We start from the raw sequence: 10165 nt of genomic DNA, 5'->3' as shown, positions 1-10165 counted from the left end.
AGCCAATCAAGACCAAAAAAAAAAAAAAACGCTACAAAACAGACAGAAGATATTAGAAACACCAATCAAGCAGAACACAGCAAACTCCAAGACCAATAAACACAGACCAAGACTCCCAACCAATCAGGATGAAGAAAAAACCATTCTGGCACAGCAGTAGGCTAGCCCCAAATTTAAAACAGAAACGGCTGTGAAAGTCTGACTCACAGACGAACACAATACAGAAGCCTGATGATGGCAGATGAGATTCTGCCGGAATGTCGCTACAACTTTAAGCACAACTATAATGACATGGGAAAATACCCAAACAAAACTGAATACTCTCTCTATCTATCTATCTATCTATCTATCTATCTATCTATCTATCTATCTATCTATCTATCTATTTATCTATCTATACACACACACACACACATATATACATACATACACACCTACCTATATATATATATATATATATACATACACATACACACACAAAGTTCTGTGTGTTCATACACACACACACACACATACATACAGAGCTTTGTGAGAAATAGCTTCTTGTGTGGTAGATCTCATCATGGGTGATAACAGTCACCATAGTTTTCCTGTGGTATGTTTATATATATAGTCTTACCATTGCACTGCTCCACAGTGGATTGGATCCAGGTCACAGCAGAGTAGTATTTTATAATGATTCCACTTGTCTGGTTTTCATTTTTGCTTACAAGTATTTACTCTTTTCTCCTTTTCTATTTCTCCTATCTATTGTTCCGGCAGTCCAAAGATAGAAGTGTTTGTTAGCGGGTTGGTGTAATTTCTAATAACATAGGACTAGAAGATGGCACAGTGAAATGGGTAAAGGAGATTTTAGATACTTTGCATGAAATATGTATGTTTAAATAAATATATTTACAGAATGTAGAGGGAGCTAGCTACCTGATAATAGGGCATGGTATTGAAATTAGACAGTGTCATCTTTAAAACAAAACACATAAAAAACAAGGAGGAAAGCATATCAAGGTATTTTAAAAAAAGACAACCAAGTTCAAAACACATTAATTGCATGACAACAAGCAAAGTAAGTGATTGTCCAATAGACGAACACAGTTGTCCTCATATCATGACAATTAAGAAGGCACTTTCCAAAAATTTGCATGTGCAATAGAAACTCTTCTATGGATGGAGCTTTCAGTCAGAAATGGGGGGGAAAGACCTTTAGATTTAAATGAATTAAATTACATCCAAAGTTTTCAGAAATAAATTTAAATTAAAAAAACATTGGCAATTATTAATGTTTAAAAAATTCAGAAAGCTGTAAAAAATACCATGTTATTTTTATTGTTACTAAAGGTTGCAAAAATCAATGGTCTGTTATATTGGGTTGGGGCCACAGACAATCAACTACATAGGAATTCTAAAGATAAGGAGTTCTCATGGGGTGAGAACTGACTTTGATTTCCCCAGGATCTCTTAAAGATGAATGAAGCTAATTGCATGCAAATTAATATGTATCTCCCCACCCACCTCTTCCAGCTCCAGTCTCAGACATTTAGCCACTGATTTCTGTTCTTGCCAAGATGAGAAGCAGTTTTAAATAATGTAGGGGGCAAAGATTAGAGCCTAGATGTTGTTATAAAATATATGGCCAAACGTAGCAGTATTTTTGTCTTTAAATGTAGACAGAATTGAATACAAGTTACTTTCCCGTCAATAGCATTTTTAATAGGGAAGAATGCCTTTTGGTGATGTAAAATAAGAATATGCAACAAACAAGTTACTTATCTGTACATTTAATAGATGTGCAAATCTGTTGCAAAAAAAGATTAAACAAATTATTCTAAAAACAAAAATTGTGGAGTATACAATAAATTCATGTTTTCAGAAAGGAGGGTTCAGGACTTGTCACTGTAATAAAAATGGTCATTTTTCTGAGTATTTGCTATCCAGAAAGGATATATATATTCTTGCTTAGATGCTTTGGGAATTCTCAAATTATCTTCAAGAACACCCTACATAGATTTTATTACAGCTTTATTTTATTGTGTGCTATACAGTACTTCAAAAATTTGCATCCTTAAATATAGAGTTAGGCCCTTCCTAAATAGAGTCAAGAATTTTACTTATATATCATGACTAGACAACCTGTGCCCTATTGAGCCATCATTTCAGTGATATTTCCGTCCCTAAAAGAAACAGAATGACTTTTAAAAGTGGGCAAAAAAAGCAGTGGGATCAGGAGTGACTTCTGATTTCCTGCTGGTTTCCCCATTGAGTTTCCTTGTGGAAAGCTGACTAGGAGCATTGGGAATCTCCCCTTCCTTTCTATTTCCTTCCCGGAAGGCAGGTAAGTGCCTGCAGGATGAGGGAGGAAGCAAGGCATTATGAGACTGGCTGGGAAACTGTCACAGAACATTGAAAATTTAGATACATGACTGCAAGAACAGAAGTGACATTTAGCATATGGCAGTGGTACATTAGCCAGGAGATTACAGCGTTAGTAAAGAATAGTTGTTTGGATGCCATTTGGTTCATACTTGCGCAGTATCCAGGATGCACCATGGGGTGAACAAGTTCTAAAACTCGGAATGACTAATGATGTTTCACAGCATCATTTCCCCTCCACTGATGTTTTCTTGTATTTGGGCAGGTCCTGCACCAGTTGGTCTTAAACAGTGGTGGGATTCAAATTTGTTTACTACCAGTTCTGTGGGCATGGCTTGGGTGTGGCAGGGAAAGGATACTGTAAAATCTCCATTCCCTGCCCACTCCTGGGGGAAGGTTATACTGCAAAATCCCATTCCCTCCCCTCCCCACTAACCTGCTTTCCAGCTCCGTTCTCCTGTGCAGGGCAACCAAAGAAGACCCAGCCGATCAGCTGGGACTTGGGAGGCAGAAAATAGATGAGGGCAGAGCCAGTCAGAGGTGGTATTTGCTGGCTCTCCAAACTACTCAAAATTTCTGCTACCAGATCTCCAGAACTGGTCAGAACCTGCTGAATCCCACCTCTCGTCTTAAAAAGGCTGATTCCAGAACATACTTGGATACATGTATTTACCACCACCATCAGAGTTAAGTCTCGTTAGCATCTAAGGATCCAGAATGGTTCTCAAGTTATAGACATGGGATTAGAAAGAATGGGGGGAATTTTTGGGGCAAAACTGTACAGGTAGTCCTTGACTTACAATAGTTTAGTGATCATTCAAAGTTACAACGGCACTGAAAAACGTGACGTGGTCGAAATTCGAATGCTTGGCAACTGGCTCATATTTATGACCATTACTGTGTCCCAAGGTCATGTGATCACCTTTTGAGACCTCACAAGCAAAGTCAGTGGGGAAGCCAGGTTCATTTAGCAACCAGGCTACTAACTTGTTAGTTGCAGTGGTTCACTTAACAGTGGTGGCAAGAAAAGTTGTAAAACTCAACGTCTCACTTAACAACAGAAATTTTGGGCTCAAATGTCATAAGTTGAGGAATACCATGTACAGGGTTGTCCGATAAGTGTTTCAGTGTACAATATTTTTGTATCCAACTTGCTCAGGACGTAACTATTTTTTATAAATTCTGATAAGCGACAAGATAGAGAGTTGAAGAAGATCCAAGAACTGCTCTTTTTAAATTAAAAAAAAAAAAAAGCTCAGCAAACTTGCAATGCACAAAAACTCGAACAGCAAATTACAATGTGGAATTACTTCAGAAACTGCTTAAAAAAAAAAACTGGAGGAAAAGAATCCACACAAAAATGTGCATGCCTGTAAGTGCTTATGCGTGTACCTACACAAGTTAAAAAGAGAAATGCAAACATTAAATGTAGGCATGTAGTAACCTTGAAACATCTCTTTTCCTCCCAAACATGAAAAATTCCAGACAAATCCAGACGTATGACAATCTCATCCATCCTGCATCATGTCTACCTATTGCAGACATCTTTGTCTCCTGACAAAAGATTGACTGGTATAAAAGATAAATATAGAAAGTTTTAGAAACTAAACGTTTTTGGGAGATCAACATCTCGGCCCCTCTTCCATGACTGTCAGACATGAATTGGATCAAAGACAGGGTCTGGTTTGCTGGCTTCCTCTCCTTCCCACACCTCAGCCCCCATAGCCATATGTGTGGAGCTGTTTTCTTGAATCTAAGCAAACACAAAACCAGCTGCGTAGTACAATATGGGGAGTAGGCATGAAGAGAAGGGAGCCTCTGAAGCCCTCTATTAACTATTTCCTTTAATTCAATTGAGTTGAGGTCTTCGTGATTTGCACTTCGAAGGGAATCCATCCACCAGCAATGAGACAACAACAGGCTAGTTGGAAAGTTGGGGGGAAAATATCCTGGAACAAGACAATGGCAAATAGTACCTGTTGTTTATGTAGTCTCCAAAAGGCAAACATTCTGCTCAGAAATAACTTCCCCTGACTTCAGTGGCACTCAGCTCAAGAAGAGTGTGTTTGAGGTTATGGAGAATTTATGAGCTAAATTAATATAGGTCTAGAGATTTTGCAATGTGCTTGTTAACAAAGATTCTCAGAGTAGCTTCAGGTTAGGAAATATCAGGATGAGTAAGCACATGACATCAAGCAGTTCGTCTGATTGAATGATTGATATATACAGGACTACATCCTTTGTCCTAAAGACAATAACATCAAACTTTAGGCAATAAAGTATTAAGTTCTGTGTTAGTCATATAATTGTGCTACATCCTCTGGCATTAATTCTGGTTGAACTCTTTATACTGTTTCCTTCTTCCATATATAATTATCCAGAAAGCAGTTCTTTGTAAAGTCAGCAGATTTCTAATGGCTGATGTGTTTGTTACCTGTCATTTGCATATGGTAATCACTTTATCTGCATGCTTTCCTCCCCCATCTGGAGACATTTGGGGAATTCAACATCCTGGAGATTGAATTTCTGCATGTCCAGGGAAAAGAGAAGAATATGTTCAGAAGCTGCTATTTTGCTCTCTGAAAATGAGTAAAATGCATGCCCCCCCCCCAAAGGGGGTGGGGATGCGGGAATTGAGCAGTTGTCTGTTATCTGTCCAAGCTCTTCCTTGCTGGAAGAAAAGAGGAACGGAAGGAAATGACTTTTAGGTGCTGTTGGGTTAAAGAATATGGATGGTCTGTTTCTTCAGGCTGTAGACTTGTCTGGTAAAATAATTGACAGTGAGACAGATGCAGAGGAAGGCATCATCACATCTGCACAAAGCAGGATGGCTGGAACAGCTCAGAGGAAGATTTGAAGAGGGAATCCCCACTAGCTGTGCAGGATAGATTGCCAAGATCAGTCAATGATTTAGGAAGAAAAGCTGAGGAAACAATTTCACCTCTAATTGTTTTTTTTTTTTGGGGGGAGGAAGAAAAGGATAGAGATTCCAAACCAGTTTTCAATATTCATATACACTTCCGCCTCTCCCCCCCACCCTTCTTGTATGGTTGCCTCAGAAACAGGGAATACAGATCAGAAATAGAAGGCTTAAGATCCTCAAATTACAATTCTCAGCTGTGTATAATCAATAGACAATTATAAGGGATGCTGGGAGTTGCAGTCCAATCACATCTGGAGAACCTTAAGTTTCCTCTGAAACAGCAGAACTAATAAATCTAGTTTCTTTTAACAGGAGAATGTGCTGTAGTTTACAAACAGAACACGGATAAATAATATTCTTCATTTTGAACAAGTTTTCCCTCTTAATTCCCAAGGCAAACAATAGGAAAATAATAAATGGCACTTGCCTGGAAAGGTAGACAGGGAGAAGGCTGAGATTTATAGGTAGCTCTCTCTAGGATTTGCAAGAATTTCTTTACCTTTAACTCTTTAATGATGGAAGCACTAAAATATTCTCCCACATCAATAAAACCATGGAAATGTAAGAGGAATGTTATGTGGCCAGAGATGAAAACACTGTGAATTCAGATGAATTCTGGCACTCAAGATTCTTTAATTCAAAATTCTTTTATTCTAAATGCATCCATTTTAATACTATGTAATCTGGAAGCCTTTGCTAGTTGGTGGGTTTTAAAATAAGAAATATTTATTTCATGAATCTGAAGCGTGCTTGCCCACTCAACATCCTGGTTTGCTTTTAATATTACAGTGATGATTAATTTCTGGTGTTGGTTTTTTAAAAAAGCTTTAGCTTCTTTTAATACTCAAAGTATCAAATCTAATCAATTTAATCAAGCAAAGAAACACATCCTTTTTATTGAAAGTGGGAGGGGCGTCTTTCAACTCCCATTAGACCCAACTAGCATGGCGAGCAATTAAACATTACAACATTGTAGCCCAGAGGCTCTTCATTCACTCAAGTGTGGGTGCATAACACACATCTTTCCAGATGTTGCTAAACCACAATTTGCAGGCAGCCTGGCCCAAGGCAAGGATTGCTGGAACCGGCATCTCATGACAGCAAGAAGGTGCTGTATGTTTCTCTGATTTCTTTCCTGCTCCTTAGTCCTTACTGAACTGTTTTTATTCATCCTACTCCCACCTTTTAAAAGAAGTATCCCCCTCTGATGGTGTGTTACATTAATGCAAACCTTGAAATTCTCCAGAGCTGTCTGTTTTACCATCCTAAAAGAGTATGTACCATAGAAATGGCTTGTGATACCACTTCAGCCATGTGCCTTTCCTAAAAAACAAAACCAATGAATATTATAGGGCCGAAAATCAGCTGGGAGGCACACACACATGCACAGTACAGGTAAGGGAGTGGGGTGGGGGTGTTGCACACGCACGCATGGGGGGTACATTGCATGCGCTCACGCTTTCGGCACACCACAACAAAAAGGTTCGCCATCACTGGTGTAGGGTCTCCTGCTTGGGTGATGGGTTGGACTAGATGACCTACAAGGTCCCTTCCAACTCTGTTAATCTCTTAAGGGGGGAATGGGGGAACTAGTTTGTGAAACGAACAAGAGAAGCAATGTTCTAATGTTTGGCCTCATGGAATCCTTCCTGTATCCTCCTTGCGTTCTGTTCATTGCATGTAACTATTTAAGTATAGCATTTGGATTTATTGGTATGTAAACACTCAGCTCCATTCAGTTGCCCCAACCCTCCCCAAATTAAGGGGTCATTAAAAAAAGGATTTACTGGGATGGCTGTTGGGTCTTCTTAATTACTCTGTCTGGACTTAAACAGCAGTTCCAAAATTCACTAAACATTTCCCAGTCCACGATGTACTGAGCACAGTATATTGTCTTTTCTTGCAGAACTAAAGATCTAATACAATTCCAAATTGCTCCTACCATATGGTTAGGAGCAGCAGTAGAACGTATGTTCATTGGCACACACAGACACACACAGACACACAATATCAACTAAGCTCTCTACTTCCCCACTACATTTAAAATATCTTCATTATAAAAAAATAGGATCTGTGGTTTTGTCAGCATTGCTGTTTCTGAGACTATACATCTTAGCATAATTCTCAGAAAAGGAAAATAGTGGCTGGTTAAGAACCTGCGTTTGACAATGCCCACCTAGTTAGGAAAAAAAAGACACAAGCCTGAGATTGGACAATCCCCCAGTTTGCTGTCCAAAATGTAGGCATTCTGTTTGTCAGCCATTTTCTGAGGACGCCTATGTCATGCTTGTAGAGTTCCAGATGAGACTAGGAACACAAACACAAATAGTAATGTTGCCTCTCAAACATCCCATAGTTATCTTGGCAACTACAATTCCTACAAAGAGATAAATGTTTAATATAAAGCATTACCTAAAGAATATTCACACACTTGTTTTCATATTGTAATTATGGAAACTACTCTCCAGTCACTTTCTACCTGCAGTAGTCTTTCAGGGGGAAACAACAATGAAAATACAAGCTCCTTGCAACACTAAATAGCTTAGAACTGACTTAAAATTGCTTTGGAGGACATTATTGAGTAGACAAAATGTCAGCCTTCAAGAATCTTTCTTCTGCCTGGCTTTCTGTCTGCCATAGTAACGGGGAGGAGGGGGGAAGGTGACATTAGGCTTGGTGTGGGGGGAAGTATGCTGGAGGCTTGAATTGGTAAAACTTGGGAAAGCTTTCTTGTGTATGCTTACCTGCTCACTGCGCAGCTGCAGCATTCTATGTAGGCCAAGGTCAATGGACAGAAGTCTGCATCACCACCTGAAGATGCCCCACATGACACTATGCACATCTCAGATTGGATGGCCAGTTTGAACTATTGTGGGTGGGAATGTTACCATCACTTTGTATATGTGATTCTGGCACCCAATTTCTCAGATCTTGAATTATTTTGATGCTACCACTTGAGTTCCAGTAAAAGTCCTTTTCTCTATTAATAATGGAGTCTAATGGTCTTTCTTGGACTTTGAATGGAGCACAGCCTGACACCAAGTACGAATTGGTCTATTGACTTATGACTATGGCCCCCAATTTTACAGCCTTTTTACCAAGTTTGTTCAGTGAATCACTGCAGTTGTTAAGTGAATCCCACTTCCCTGCCATTGATTTTTGCTTGTCAGAAGCCAACTGAGAAGTTTGCAAATGGTGATTGTGAGGCCCCGGGATTCTGCAAACGCTGTAAATACATGCTGGTTGGTAAGTGCCTTATCATGTGACTGTGGGGATGCTGTAATGATGATAAATGTGAGAACCAGAAGTGGCTTTTTTCAGTCCCATTGTAATGGCTGCTTGTAAGTTGAGAATTGCCTGGATTATGTTTCCTGTTTACTTCAGCCTTCCCCAACTCCCTATCTTGCCATCCACCAAAAGGATCTGAATTCTTCAGATGAAACGATATCAATCCCAGGAAATTGTTGGAAGGACAATTCTTCCACTCAGTAATCAATTTCTGGAAAATCAGTACCAACCTTGCCTCTGGATATGCTGGGAATTTTTTTGTAGTTTTAGTCCAAGTGCACCTAAAGAAGTCTAGGATGGAGAAACCTACCCACAACTGTCTCCATACTATCAGTATCATTTGAGGGTGGGGGGAGGATTGCTGAGATCCTGTGTTTTTAGCCCACCATGAAACAGAAGAATGTGAATGGTTTTGAGGCCAATCCAGCCGATGATGGTGGTCTGAGGGAAAGCTCTTCCTGTAGATGCACACAGGAAGTCTGAGCGGAGCAACTGCAAATGTTTAGCACTATTGAAACACGGGATGCTGTTTAAAGAGTTTCCCCAGCCCTGTGCCTTGCTGTGTTTTTCCCTGTGGGGTAGTGTAATTGCTGCCTTTAACTTCCTTTTGAGAGGGATGGTCGGCTGAAGGAGGGAAGAAGACCCCTCCACATATACATCCTTGCCTAGCAACAGGGCCACAAGTGTAATGGGAGGACCATATGTCAAAAGACGAATAGCCTATAATGAGAACTGTGGCATTTGGGGGCAGTCGAAATGGGACAGCTATGCGGCAGCTGTGGCTTCCTCAAGCGCCAGCTCATTGAGCAAGCTGAACTTAAACCTATTTCCCAGAACTGCAAAACAATGAATAGCCATATTGTTCAAGATTACAATTAGGGGCTGACCTCCTCCCTTGCCTGAGGGGCCTGAGGGAGGAAGATTTCTTTCTGCTTTGGGGGCAGAAGTGGGGGGATTCCTGGCTACGTCCTTCACAGCCAGCTCCAGGGGGACTCCAGGGAGGGAGGGAGGAAGGGAGGGAGGGAGGTTGAAGGAAAGCAGGCCCGAAGGAAGTTGTGCAGGATAAGTAGAAAGAGAGCCTCAAGGCAGGACATCAGTTCAGCAAAATGGGCTATCTGCTGTGGATCCATTGGAATCCTAGCAGCTTTTATGGGTTCATCCAGTTCTAGAAATGAATCATCATCATCATCATCAAAAATACAAGCAGGCAAGGTTGAATCTAAAAATGTCAGCAGCGTGCTTCTATATATGCAGAGGCTCTTCTAATCCAGCATATTCCTTCGGTTATTTGTTCATTAGTATAAATAGAACATTTTCAGAATATGTGGGTCTAAGTTTATCAGGAGTTACAATCCAGAAAACATTCCCACCCTCCCTATATTCAAGCTCGAAACATAAAGACTTGAGAGCCGATGCAGTGCAGTATATTGTGACTACATGTCAATAGGTTGATTGTGCATAATTGATAGAGTTGCAATATTGGGCTTGGTAGACCTCTCTCTCTCTCTCTCTCTCTCTCTCTCTCTTTGAATCTCTCTCTCTTTGTATCTCTCTCTCTCTGTGTATCTCTCTCTTTCTCTCTGTCTC

The sequence above is a fragment of the Pseudonaja textilis genome, chromosome 1, assembly GCF_049901715.1.
Source record: "Pseudonaja textilis isolate UNSWEBS1 chromosome 1, rPseTex1.2, whole genome shotgun sequence".
NCBI classification, from domain to species: domain Eukaryota; kingdom Metazoa; phylum Chordata; class Lepidosauria; order Squamata; family Elapidae; genus Pseudonaja; species Pseudonaja textilis.
The sequence above is the reverse complement of the archived record's forward strand: the minus strand, read 5'-3'. Positions refer to the sequence as shown.